Here is a 13,564-nt window from a genome sequence, read left to right on the forward strand (position 1 = left end):
AACTATATTCAAATATAACAATGTTTTCCTATTATTTAAGGTATGTATGTATGTATCACCTCTATATATTCATTAAAGAAAATTTTAGTAGCTGGAGAGATAGCTAGCAGTTAAGAGTACTGGCTGCTCTTAATGGCATCTCTGGTCTCAGTGGGAATTTATACTATGCATACATTCTCCCACACAGACAGACAGACAGACAGACAGATACACAAGTAATTTGAAATGAAAGGAAAATTTGTAAAGTACAGAAAAGGAGTGTCAAGGAGGGTGCTGAGGGTACCTGGAAGAGAATGAGGGACAAGAGACTCGAAGAAGGATGCCAAGACAAGAGTCTGATCAAGGCGACAATTTTTTCCCAAGGCTGAATTTATACCATAACAGGGGTAACAGAGAGAGGGGGCAAGTGGGAAACATTTACGTAGGCCAAGGACACAGTATTTGTGTGGTCAGCTGATGTCAACAGGATGTTGGTTTTTCAGAAGGGTTACAGGTCATCACATTGGGCATCTTGACGTCAGATGTATTTCTCAGCAAGGTCAGAACTTTATCATATAATTATTCATCTTATCACCATATTTGTATTAGTCTTCTGCAGATGGTTGGGGATTTTCCATGAACCCAGTCATACTTAACTCTAACCATAATAATAACATCAATAATGGAGGGTTTCAAGGGCATCACTCCCAACAAAGGAAGAAAAAACCTGCATTTTCTTTTTTTAAAAATTACTTTAACATTATTTTTTAAGATTTATTTATTATATATAAGTACACTGTAGCTGTCTTCAGACACACCAGAAGAAGGCATCAGATCCCATTACAGATGGATATGAGCCACCATGTGGTTGCTGGGATTTGAACCCAGGACCTCTGGAAGAGCAGTTGGTGCTCTTAACCTCTGAGCCTTCTCTCCAGCCCCAAATCTGCATTTTCTATTGCTGTGAAATTGTCATGACTCAAAGCAACTTGGGGAAGGAAGAACTTATTTAGCTTATATATCTTGATCACAGTCTGTCATCCAGGGAAGGCGAGGCAGGAACTCAAACAGGGCAGAAACTGAAGCAGAGATGTGGAGGGACCCTGTTTACTGGTCTGCTTTCTTAAACAAGCTATGACCTCCTGCCAAAGGATTTCATCGCCCATAGTGAGATAGACCCTGCCCAAGGTCAATCACGAATAGACAAGATTCCCCACAGATTTATCTGATGGAGATACTTTTCCCTCATCAGGTTCCCTCTTCCCAGATGATTCTAGTTTGTGTCCAGTTGACAAAAAAAAAAAAATCAGTACAACAGCTATAATTCCATTGATGTAGGCGAGCATAGGGCTACCTGATGACCTGCAGACACCTCCCTTCAGTCTCCTTCCCGTGGGGCAACACCCATCTCTCCTGTAGGTAATTTGATGTTAGGCATTTTCTGGTAGAAGGGCAGATGTGGCAGACACACCAGTCCATCTTAAACCACCACTGGGTATACGTGTATGTTTTCCCTTGAAGTGAAATATTAGCGGAAATCTGCTTACTGTTTCAGGTACAAACATGAGAGGGGCACATGCATAAAGCTATAGGATGCACAACCCACCAATCCAAGATGATCCAAAGCTACTTAACATCCTGTAGATCAGGGTAGAGGGTCTACCTAATTTCTCCCTAGGGGATCTGCTCCTCCCTCTATTTGAACTCATAAAACGATCGCTACAAAAGGTCACGGGGGTCTTGAGTCTTACGCTTGCTCAGGCAATTCCCATTCTGGGGAGTGTATTCCATGCTTTTTCTTTCCAAATAAATGTACACTTGGACGACTTCTATTCTGTGCCTTGTCCAATTCATTGTTTGAGACACTAAGAACTTAGAAAAAAAAATGAGACACACAAGGCACTATAATTAAAAGTTTTTTTTTTTTTTTTAAATTTGAAACAGGAGCTTGTGAAATTCTAGAGTGGTCTTGAGCTCACTGTGTAGCTAAAGATGCCCTACTTCATATCTTCTTACCACATCTCTCAAGTGCTGAGATTACGGTTGTGTACCACCTCGCTATCTGTTTTGTGTTTTTGAGACCATGGCTATGTAGCCCAGGCTGGCCTCAAACTTATCCTCCTGATTCAGCCTCCTCAGTTCTGGGATTATAGTCCTGTACTAACAGCCCGGGCTCCTTCCTCCTCTATTTGTTCTAAGCTATAACATTTCTACGTGAGCTATTGCTAATAGTTCCAGTTTTGTTCCTTGCTTGCCGATTCAGTTTTGACATCTCCATCTTCCTGTTTTTAAGCATGAAGTTCTTCATTTCTGGTTCAGAGATGTCCCCAGGCTCATCTTGTATTGTCCTAGTCCGGCTGTCGTGCACCTCTCTAGGAAGGCCTGTCTTTAAACGCCAAGATCAAGATACTTAAACCACCTTTGAACAGATAACAGCCCAGGTTAAGTTCAACTCCTTGGCTCGGGCTCTGGGCCCGGGCGGCACCTGCCTCGCGCGCATGCGCCTGGGCGCGAGGTGGTGACGCAGGACCTGGACTCGCGCGTCCAGCGGAGAAGCAGGAGAAGCCGGCGACCTTGCACTCTCAGCCTGATCCCTGTCTGGCGGCCAGAACATTCGCAGGTGACTGTGCCCGCGGTGTCCCCCTGCGCCCGCGTGCGACCCCTTCCCAGGACCTCCTCGGTCCGAGTACCCTGTTCGGCCCTGCTCACGCCCCTCCGAGGGTAACCCGCTTCGCCAACGCCCCCTCTCCAAGCCTGGCTCTGAGGAACGCCAGCCTTACTGGCCGCGCCTATTTCCTCAGCCCCTTGTCACCTCTTACTCCGTGACTCCCCCGCCCCCCAGCCCCTATTCCTTCCCGCTTACCTAATGTTCCTCCCCAGCTCTTGCCTTCCTTTTCTAGAGTGCCTCCATTCTGACCCACACCCCTCCCTCGTCCCTAATGTCTGCTGTTCTGATCGTACCGTCCCTCCTCTCCAGCTTCTGCCTCTCTCCCAGTATCCATCCTCATTGTATTACCCCAGCCACTCTCTCTGCCTCCTCCCCACTCCCCCGGTGTCCTAATTCTTAATTGTATCCTACCCCGACCCCCAGCTCATGGCTCTTCTTCCCCAGTGTCCTATCCTGACTGTGTTCTCTTCCTCTTCCCGTGTCCTCCCCCTTCCCAATGTCCCCCATCCTGATTGTATCCCTCCCCTGCCCCCAGCTACTGCGTTCCCCTGTGTCCCCATCCTGATTGTATTCCCCTCCAGCTCCTGATTCCTCCCCTGTCGCTTGTGTCCCACATTCTGGTTGTATTTCCCCCTGCTAGTCTCTGTCTCTTCCCCACTTCCTGATCTATCCGCCTAGCTCTTCATAGTCTTCCTTAGGGTCTAGCCCAGCGTCCCTCCCCTTTTCCCTGGGACCTTGCAGGTATTCCCCAGTGTTCCCCACCATAATCTTATCTTCTTCTGACCCAGTAACCAGTCCTTGTACCCCTACCCTTTCCTCAAGGTCCTTTCTGGGTTCCCTAAGACCCACTTCTTGATGTATCCTCCCCAGCACTGCGCATCCCTTTCCCAGTGTCCCCTGTCCTAATGGTATCTTCCGTAGAGCCGCCTAGTCCTGACTCTCCCTCCTCTTCTCCACCTCCCTCGGGTGAGGTGGTGGGGGCTCTTCTGATGATAGGACCAGTCTGATAGCTCCTGTGACTTCACAGGGGACTGCTACTGCCTTGCTAAGACCCCCGGCTTCCTTCTTCCTGGGCTTGCCCTGCTCTGGTGGGCCTTTCTGTTCCTCTGCACTTTCATGGTCTGTATTATAATGCCTTTTGTTTCGGGTGTTTGATTGTACAAACCCTGACTCCCTTTTGTTACATTTTTATTGTTATGCAATAACAATAGTTAGATGGAGGTCAGGGGTTTCCATGCTGGGTAAGCATAATTTGTTGTGTCCAACTCTCAGGGGCAGAGTGACTTGGGCAGAGAGTTCATGAAGGAGTGGAGTAATTGCCAGTGTTTTAGAAAGTCACGGGTTCTAGACAGACTACGTGGCTCATTCAGAGCACACTGACTAATTCCCCCCCGCCCCCACCCCCATGTGTGTTCATCTGACTAGAATAGGTTGAAGAATCCATGCAGGAAGTGACTTGTCCCTCTTTACAGGAAGTGGCAGGGTGGCAGCTGGGATTTATTGCCTACTTTCTTAGGGCAATGAATGTCACTGAAGGAGTATTGACCAAACATGGCTGTGTGTCCACCAGCCTGTGCTGTGGGCTTGCCTTCAGGAGTGAGCCATGTAGCTAGGATTAACCGTTGCCTCTGGCTCCTTCCTTAGGATGCTTAGACTGTTTTGTGGGCCCAGAAGTTTTGACTTTGGGTGGTCAGCAGGATATAATTAGGACAGATGGCTTGAGACTCTAGCCCGGCAGGTTCTTGCCTGAGTTTATCTGGTGTCCATGGTGTTTATTCTCTGTGCGAGTGATTTTCCACCGATCTTCCTCAGGGCATGAACCAAAACTGGGTTATGGTGTTTTCCTGTCAGACACACAGTAGGTGTTCGGTAAATTAAGAGTGTGAGCACATTATTTTTGTAAGTAAATTTCTGGATAATAAAGACTGAATCTATGAAATCAGTTTCTCTCATTATGTCTGTCTTGTCTGCCTGTCCCAATCCCTTTCTATCTCCTATCTCTCTAGCTGGAACCTGACCCTTTAAGTTGTAGTTTATGCAGAGAGCCAGTGATCTGAGAGGGAGGCGCATTCGCACCTTTGAACACCCTTTTGTAAGTCAGCTGCAGCCAGAGGTGTCACAAGGAAGGGGAAACAGAGGCAGCCTACCATGCCAGCCGCTTAGTCCCTGAGGTCTACGGTGTCTGTCACCTCTCCTTACCATCCACATGGTTGCATTGGTTGCATTGCAGGCTCTCTGTTTAACTTGGTTTGGACACTCTTAAGGATGCTGAGTCCTGCGTGCCTCCCTGTGCCGCCTGGACCAGGGGTTAACTCAGAACCGCAAACCTTGAATAGGGTGTGTGTGCAGATTCCTTTCTGTGACACAGACAACCAGTGTGGCCCTGTGCCCTCTAAATATGGAGTAGATAGGGTGCTGGTATCTGCCTTTCCTGACCTTTTTCATTCCCTGTGGTCAGTAATGAGTCCTATCTATCCGTTGGTCCTGTACTGTAGGGTGGTGGCGTCCTGCTGCTGTGGTGTGTAGTTAGTGCTCAGTGTGGCTTCATACGTGTAAGGAGAAAGATGTTTGCAGCAGTAAGCAGTTATGCTGTTGAGATGGGTGAAAACAAAAAGAAACCAGCAAAGTTTCCCTGAGGCCTGCAGGGCTCACGGAGCCGGGAGGCAAGAGGACTGGATCAGAGCTGAAGAAACACTTTTGAGTGTTTTGTTTGTGTACGAGAGACAGTTTTATGAACAGTCTTGATCTCTTTGTGAAATCTGAGCTATTCTGGGTTGTTGTTGTTGTCCATAAAAACCAGCTCATGTTTTTGGCAGATTTGTCCTGTCCTGTTTCCTGTTGGAGGAGCTACACAGCAATCTGCTCCTGTAGCGCCCACTAGAGATAGGGTGAAGGGATGGGTGAAGGGATGGGTGAGGGGTGGGTGAGGGGGCGGGTGAGGGGCAGGTCCTCCCTGATGCCTGAAAGCTTCACCCTGCTTTTAACTTACATTCACAAGTGACTTCTTTCCTTTCCAGCCTTTTCTCCTGCATTAGTGGATGCCAGACAAATTAAGGAATTACTTGATTAGTGTCAGCAACTAACCCAAAACTATACAGTGCAGCTGAGAGAGGGACGACATAATTACATTGATATTTCTTGGATAGCCCAGGCTCAGGGTCAGAGGCCCCACAGTGGTCTGGGCCCTCCACATCAGTTATTAATCAGGAAAATGCCCTACAGGCTGGCCTACGGGCAAGTGGATGGAGGCTTTTTCCTCAATGGAGGCTCCTCTTCCCGTGTAACTCTAAGCTTGTGTCTGGTTGGCAAAACAAAACAAAAAGGCTGACCTAGATGATATCCATCTTTATTTTCTGATAATTCTCTTTGCTTTCAAATCAGAAAGGGAGGGGGGATTTTAGTGACTGCATTATAGCGACTGAAAGTCAGGAAGCATGGTTATGGTCATATATTTTAAAATTTCATAAAGGCTAATGTGTCTAAGTGTAGACTTTGGACTCAAAAGACCGTTGTTCAAATCCTGGCTCAGTTGGTCCCCTTAGGTGACTTACTTGAGCTTCTAAGCTTGGTTTTTTATGTTTTTATCTATAAAATGAAAATATACCATCAACTTGACAAGATTTTGGAAAATTGGCCAAAATAATATACAAGTATGCTTGGAAAGGGAACTTGGCAGAACTAGTCAACACGAGGTAGCCATTTCTACAGCAGGTTAAAGTGCTGGGAGAAACAATGTTAAACAGGTTCTGTGATCATTAACACTGACTGTCAACTTGAGAAGATCTAGGACGGCCTAGAACACACACCTCTGAGCTTGCCTGTGAGGAGCTTTCTGGATTGGGTTAATTGAGGTGGGAAAACGACTCTAAATGTGGGTGGCACCCCGCAATGGGCCGGGGTTCCAGACTAAATAAAAGGACTCTTTAAGTGTTGACTTTTTTTTTCTTTTTAGCGACTCTCAGACTTTTTAAAGTTGAGAAGTCTTAATGGTATTAACATGAGACCTTTGAGGACAAATGAAAAAGGGACCTTTGTTGTTTAATAGTGTTTGTGTGTCAAGTTGGCAAGGGGCCAGTTGTAATAGTGGGTTTTTTTGGGGGGGGGGGTTGTTTTTTTTTTTTTTTTAAACTTCACACAAGTTAGAAGAGAAACCTCAATTGAGAAAATACCTTGGTCAGATTTTCATCTGAAGGTCATTCATTGTCTTGATTAATGATTGATGTGGGCCATGTTACCCCTAGGCAGGTGGTCCTGGCTTGTGTAAGAAAGCAGGCTAAGCCAGCCATGAGGACCAAGATGGGAAGCAGCATGTGTCTCCTCCCCCTCCCTCTCCCTTTCTCTTCTTCTCCCCCATCCCCCACCCAGTTGTCTCTACTCTGGTTCCTGCCTGGAGAGTTCCTGTTTTGACTGTGAGAAGTCAGGAGAGGCCTTTAGTACAGGTGCAACGTCAGTTGCAGGAGGAGCGCAGGGGTTCAAGGGGTCACGGAGAGAAATTGAGGCTGGGCAACACGTGGTATGGTCAGAATCCGGGAAGAAACATCCTCCTTCCTTTGATGATGGGCTATGATGTGGAACTGGGAGTGAAGTAACCCTTTCCTCCCTAAGTTGTCTTGGTCACAGTGATAGAAATCTATGTAAGCCTAGGTTTAAATCTAAGCTAAGACAGTGCATTTGAAGGTAGTCTGGATGCTCCAGTGGGAAACCTAGCTCTTGCCTCAAAGCATATGTGGTTTGTTCTTAGACAAATATGAGTGGCCACCGTGGCCCCTGAACATGGATTCACTTTTCCCTGGATTACAAGTTCCAGTTGAACAAACAGAACACAGAGTCTTAGGTCAGGGCACATGGGTGCAATGTCTGTTAGGCAGCTCACCAGCGCGTGGGGAAAAGCAGGGATTAGCTGTCTGCTAAGTCAAAACAATGCAAAGGTTGACATTTTTTGAGAGAATGTTAGGCCAGATGGACAAGTGGGCAGTGAATGGAAGCTAAAAATAGCTCAAGATAATTTGTCTCTGGATCTGTAACATTCCAACTCCCCACAGTAAGGGAGTTTTAATAGGTACACCAGCCTCGTGGAATCTTTCACTTAATTCTGTGGGTGTTGTTTTCATTTTGGGAACTGCAGTTCACCATTCTATGTTCATGTTTATTGAAATAATTCGTGTTCGTATGTTGAAAAGCTAGCATGACTTTAAGCCTTAGAGTAAAAACACCAGTTTCTTGCCCCAACTCACTCTTCTGTCACTAAAGTCAACCATTTTCACCTTTTTAATATAGTATTTGATACAGTATTTACATATATATAATATCTATAATAACATTTCTGTTGATGTAGATGTGTGGTTTTGTTACTGAGATTGTATTCTTCTGCTTTGGGGACTGACCCCAGGATGTGGAAAGAACTCTGAATTCGAGTCACACTCCCCAGTGATCTTTTGTGAACCTTGTGCTCCCTGGGAGAACAGTCTTCAGTCTGCTCCCTGTGGCCTAGAACCCTCAGGTAGCTGCTCCCTTGTCAACCTAGAGTGCCCTCCTCTGTGTTGTCTGCATCCTCTCAGATCTGACAAGTGTCTTCTTGCTCTTGGCTCCAGGTTGGAAAGATCTGTTTGCCACACTGGGTTCTCATTTCAATCTAAACTCTAAAATCTCCTGCAGGGATTGAGATCCGATCGGGATCTCCAAGGCCAAGTTCTCAGCACAAAGGAGATTTATTTGTCCCAGAGGGACAGAGGGTAGGAAACAAGACAAAGACAGGAGATAGAGAAGAAGGGGGAACCTGAAGGAAACAAAGAGAGGGCAGGGACATTTGTCAGGAAATGGGACGTAGGACTGGATAGAGGGCACAGATGTGGCACATGGGGAAATGGCGGTTATAAGGGTAAAGGGGGAAACCCTATGTTAGGATGAGGTGTTTAATTTTCATAGGGTGTGTTACTTAGGCGAGACCATGAAGGCTTTTGATTGCTGGACTTCAGTGCTTTAATAGCTGGACCTTGGAAGTCAGTTGAGCCTCAGGAGGAGGAAGTGGACCAATAAGGGAACAGACGTTGAGGGCTAGCCTTAGGAATATAATCTAACAGTTTTTAGCAAGGCAGAGGCAATGGGGAGAAGGGCCATGCCCACCACACTGGAGCTGGTTAGAGCCCCTTCATCTTTGTTAGATTAGGGACGCAAGGTCCTTGGAAGACACACATGTCTATGTCTTCTACTTTTTGGATAATAGTGGTTATGACATTTGGGCTCAGAATCTATTTCCCTCATCACAGTGAAGCTTCATTGCCCCATAATTCCTAGCACTGTATTTAAAAAGATTCCAATTTTTTATTCTTTATTTTTATGTGTATGGGTGCTTAGGATGTCTGTGCAGAGCCCAGAGAAGGTATCAGATCCTTTGGGAATCAGTTACAGACACACAGCTGCCATGTGGGTGGTGGGAATCAAACCTGGGTCCTCTGGAAGAGCAGCCAGTGTTCTTAACCTCTGAGCCACCTCTCCAGCCCCAGCTTCTGGCATCGTTGATGAAGATGTCTTGCTGCTCCTTTGTGCGACTCCTCGGTTTCCATTTTTTCCTCTGTTCATCAAGGTTCCAGTCATCGGTTTTACTGAGGATTTATTTATTTTTGTGAAAGTGTCCCCCTGCACAGCCCTGCCTGGCCCAGAATTCACTATGTAGATAAAGTAATCCTGGAACTTAGAGATCCACCTGTCTGTGAGTGGTAGGACCCTGGGATTGAGGCACACGCCACCAGGCTCAACCAGTCAGAGTAGCTTAACAACAGCAACAACAACAACCAACAACACGCATGCACATGTGTGCAGAGCCCATGGATCCAGAAGAGGGTATAGGATCCCCTGGAACTGAAGCGGTTGTGAGCAGGCCACCATGGTCGCTAGGAAGTGAACTCTGCAAGACTGTGTGTACTCCCAACTGCCATGCCTCCCTTCAGCCCCAAGGATCTTTTAAAAGTTCTAAGGAATCTAGAAGCATGTTATTCCGAGGAACATTTATCTCACGGCTCCTTCTTTGTTCTTTCTCAGTGGGTTTTCCACAACCATATAAGCAGGATATTTATTTATTTATTACTTATTGATGTGGAAAGTTATGTAACTTTTTTTTTTCTTTTCTTTTTTTCGGAGCTGGGGACCAAACCCAGAGCCTTGTGCTTGCTAGGCAAGTGCTCTACCACTGAGCTAAATCCCCAACCCCGTTATGTAACCTTTGTTTCCAGCTGAATCTTTTTTTTTTTTTTCCTCCTAAAATTTCTATTTAAGTGAGGCAGTGTGGCACAACATGCCTTTAACCCCAGCACTCAGGAGGCAGAAGGAGGTGAATTTCTGAGTTTGAGGCCAGCCTGATTCTGGTCTATAGAGCAACTTACAGGACAACCCTGGCTACACACACACACACACACACACACACACACACACACACATGCGCGCGCACGCAGACACACACACACAAAACCCCGTCTCAACCTTCCTCCAAAAATAATTGTTTTTTAAATTTTTATTTAATTAGGGGCAGAGCACAGAGCTGTTCTTTCAGAAGACCTGAGTTTGGTTCCCAGCATCCACACTGGGCAGCTCACTGCCACCTGTAACTTCAGTTCCAGGGGACCTGCAGTACTTTTCTGGGCTTCTCAAACATTTGCACACATGTGGCATACAGGCACATGTATATAGAAATAAAAAGGAAGAAACCCTGTCTTGAAAAAACCAAAAGAAATTGTTTTAAAATTCAATCATTTAAATGTTTTTATGTATCGAATGTGCACAGGCATACACGTGTGTACACAGAAACCAGATCGCAGCTGGACGGAGTGGTTCTCGCCCTCCACCATTTTTAGATCCTGGGAATGGGGGTTGAATTCAGGTCACCGAGCTTGGCTGCAAGTGCTTTAAGCATGTTTCCAGCCTCTCCTGTTTCTTTCTGAAAAAAAGATAACACCACTACCTCTACCTCCTCTTCTTCCCCTTCCCCTTCCCCTCCCTTCCCTTTCCACTCCCTTCCCCTTCCCTCCCTCCCTCCCTCTTCCCTCCCTCTTCCCTTTCTCTTCCTGCTTCCCTCTCCTTCTGGGGGATGAACCGCAGGCCTCACATGTTCCAGGCAAATGCTCGGCCACTGAACTATATCCCAACCCTATATCCCTCCCAGAGCTCTGGATGTTTGGAACATTCTGTTTTCTGTTTTGGGGATTCAACGTGTGTTATTTCTTTGTCGGCAATGATGCTGCTCTATATGGCAGGAGTCTGGGCTGTGACAGCACATGTCCTCCATAGACCAGTTAGGCAGACCATGCCCCTCCCCTCATGTCTACCTTTTAGGGCCTGGTGTGAGGTTTAGATTTATTTATTTTTATATTTACTTACCTTTACTTTACACATGGGGTGTTTTGTGTGCGTCTGTACACTACATGCATACAGTGCCTTCAGAAGGCGAAATAGGGTGTCGGGTGTCCTGTGATTGGATGGCTGCTGAGGGACGAACCTGCACTCTGCTCTCAACAGCTGAGCCATTTCTCCTGTCCCGCAGTTCAGAGTTAACTAGAAGGTTAGGAAGCATGCATAGCTCAGCCGGTCTGGTCAAGGCCTGCGCCACTGGCTCATCATTGGTTGAGCCCCAGACCGTCCCGCAGGGTGGTCTGACAAGCCAGACCTGAGTGGATTCTCTTCCCGGTGACTCATCTCCCCTGTGGCAGAACCAGCATGAGACTCCGGGGAAATTCCATTTCTCCAGATACCCTTGTTTGATCTCAAAGCTTTGTGGTCAGCAGTGGCGTTCAGGATGTGGCTGGGGAGCCAGGCAGTGTGTAACTGTTTACTAAGGGCCGCCCTGTGTGCACATTAAGTTGTTTTCTCTGGGGCGGAGGGCCTGGTCTGTACCACATGCTGCCAGAGACCAGGGCAGGGTGCTGCTGATAGGAACCTGGAGACGGTGACTGTGTGGTGTTACCAGGGCCGCTGCCCAGGAGACAGACACACAGTTTACTTCCTTCTCCACCGAGTCACATGGCCTCACACCCCAGTTTCACTGTCTCCGGAAGATGCCCTGTGGCCAACTGTCCTCCCTGACCCGGGGAGAGCTGTAGGGTGTCACAGGGTGCTCCCATTGACAGGGCTTCTTCTGACCTTGCTGTAGACACTGTGTGAGTAAGAGCCTGCCTGACGAGCCCTTAGCTTGTGAATGCAAGGGTCAGATCCCCAGGGCTGTTTCCTTAGCAACTCAAGTTCAAGTTGCCTTCAAGCCTGCTCCTAGCTTTTCCAGTTCCAGAACTCCCACCCGTGCCCTCCATCAGAAGTCTGACAGAAGTCTGGTCCTTTTGGTGGTGTGCCGCCTTTTGTCTTAACATGCAAACCTAACATTGTAAGTAGTAAATTCAACATGCGTCCCTGTCAACACATTGCTTTCATCAGAGAGGCCCCTAGACAAGTCATTGTCTTGCTTATGGTTGCTATGGGGGGCCCGGCTCACTGTGTGGGCTCCTGGGTTATGTAAGAAAGCAGGCAGTACAAGTACAAGAAGCATTTGCATGTGACTTCTGCTTCAGTTTTTGCCTCCTTGCCTTGGCTTCCTTCACTGGACTACAACCCAGATGTGTAAGCCAAATAAGGCGCCTCCTCACCAAGTCGCTTTTGGTCAGTGTTTTATCACAGCAGCAGAAAGCAAACTAAGATGCATTTTCTGGTCGAGCACCATCCAGCCCTCACGGGTTCGACTTTCAGTCTTGCTTCTGCCTTCACTGGGATTATAGTCCTGTATCACTACCCACTCTGGTACTGGGAATCAAGCAGAGGTCCTCTGCAAGAGTAGCACAGGCTCTTAACTGCTGAGCCATCTCTCCAGCCCTATTCTAGTGAGTGTGTGTGTGTGTGTGTGTGTGTGTGTGTGTACACCTGTGTGCCACAGCATGTGTTTGTATACACACCTGTGTGTGCCACAGTATGTGCCAGTGTGTATGTACACCTGTGTGCCACAGTGTGTGTATGTGTATGCATGTGTGCACGTGCATGTACAGAGGTCAGAGGACAATCAGTGAGAGCTGGTTCTTCCCTTCCATCATATAGGTCCCCGGCCTTGAACTCAGATCCTCAGGCTTAGCGGTCAGTGTCTTTAACCACTAGGTCATCTGGCTGGCTCCAGCTTTGTATTTTAACAGTAAGATCTCTTAGTTATAGCCAACTCACTCACAAGAAGCATCTGGTCCTTTTAGGAGACACTGGCATTAAAGACAGTGGGAATTTTCTGCATTCAACTGAAGTTGACGGGATGTTCCCAGATCAGAAGCTGCTTGAGTCTAAAGCGAAGTCTTCCTCCCCACAACCCCCCATTGATTTTTCAATTGTGTGTGTGTGTGTGTGTGTGGTGTCGGCATACATTTCTGCAGATGTGTGTGTGTGTGTGTGTGTGACATAGGGTATCTTCTTGATGTCTCTTCATCTTCTATATTGCGGCTGTCTCTCTTACCTGAACCAGAGCCTGCCAGTCTGACTAGCTAGTCAGCTTACTCTAGAGATCCTAGTTCCGCCTCCCTCACTCGGATTACCGTGAACCACCGTGCCCAAATGGTATTGATATGGTTGTCAGGAATCCAGACTCTGGTCCTCAGGCCGACATGGCAAATCCTGCTGGGCCCTCTCCTTGGCCAGGGATCCCAGCTTCCTTTTTCTGTAACACCTTGGACACAACGCATGTATTAGACATGGTCCCATGTCTTTAGATGCGTAAACTTCTGCCTAACTCTGTCTTGAATCTGGAGTCTACTCAGTGAGTGGTCCTTTGGTGTGAAGACACACATACCTAGAAGGTAGATGACACAAACTAATCTTGTCTCTAGTTGTGGGTCCAGTTCTGCTAGCCATTGGGGAGGAGAAACACACTGCCGCTTCAAGGAAGCTCAGAGACACTGTTCTAGGGGT

At 47.2% G+C, this 13,564-nt stretch overlaps 1 protein-coding gene across 2 annotated transcripts in view; it reads left to right on the forward strand.

Annotated features, from left to right (window-relative positions):
• The first annotated feature begins 2,503 nt into the window (after positions 1-2,503).
• The window catches only part of Plekhb2 (pleckstrin homology domain containing B2), a 32,650-nt gene continuing 21,589 nt past the window's right edge, over positions 2,504-13,564 (forward strand). Inside the window, exon 1 of one of the 2 annotated variants that reach the window (NM_001106899.1) lies at positions 2,504-2,599. The gene's annotated coding sequence lies outside the window, so the exon portion shown is untranslated. Of the gene's footprint in view, positions 2,600-3,607; positions 3,767-13,564 lie in introns of those variants that run through there. The other variant, XM_017596338.3, reaches the window with a different exon arrangement.

Source organism: Rattus norvegicus, chromosome 9, assembly GCF_036323735.1.
Source record: "Rattus norvegicus strain BN/NHsdMcwi chromosome 9, GRCr8, whole genome shotgun sequence".
In the NCBI taxonomy this organism is placed as follows: Eukaryota; Metazoa; Chordata; class Mammalia; order Rodentia; family Muridae; genus Rattus; species Rattus norvegicus.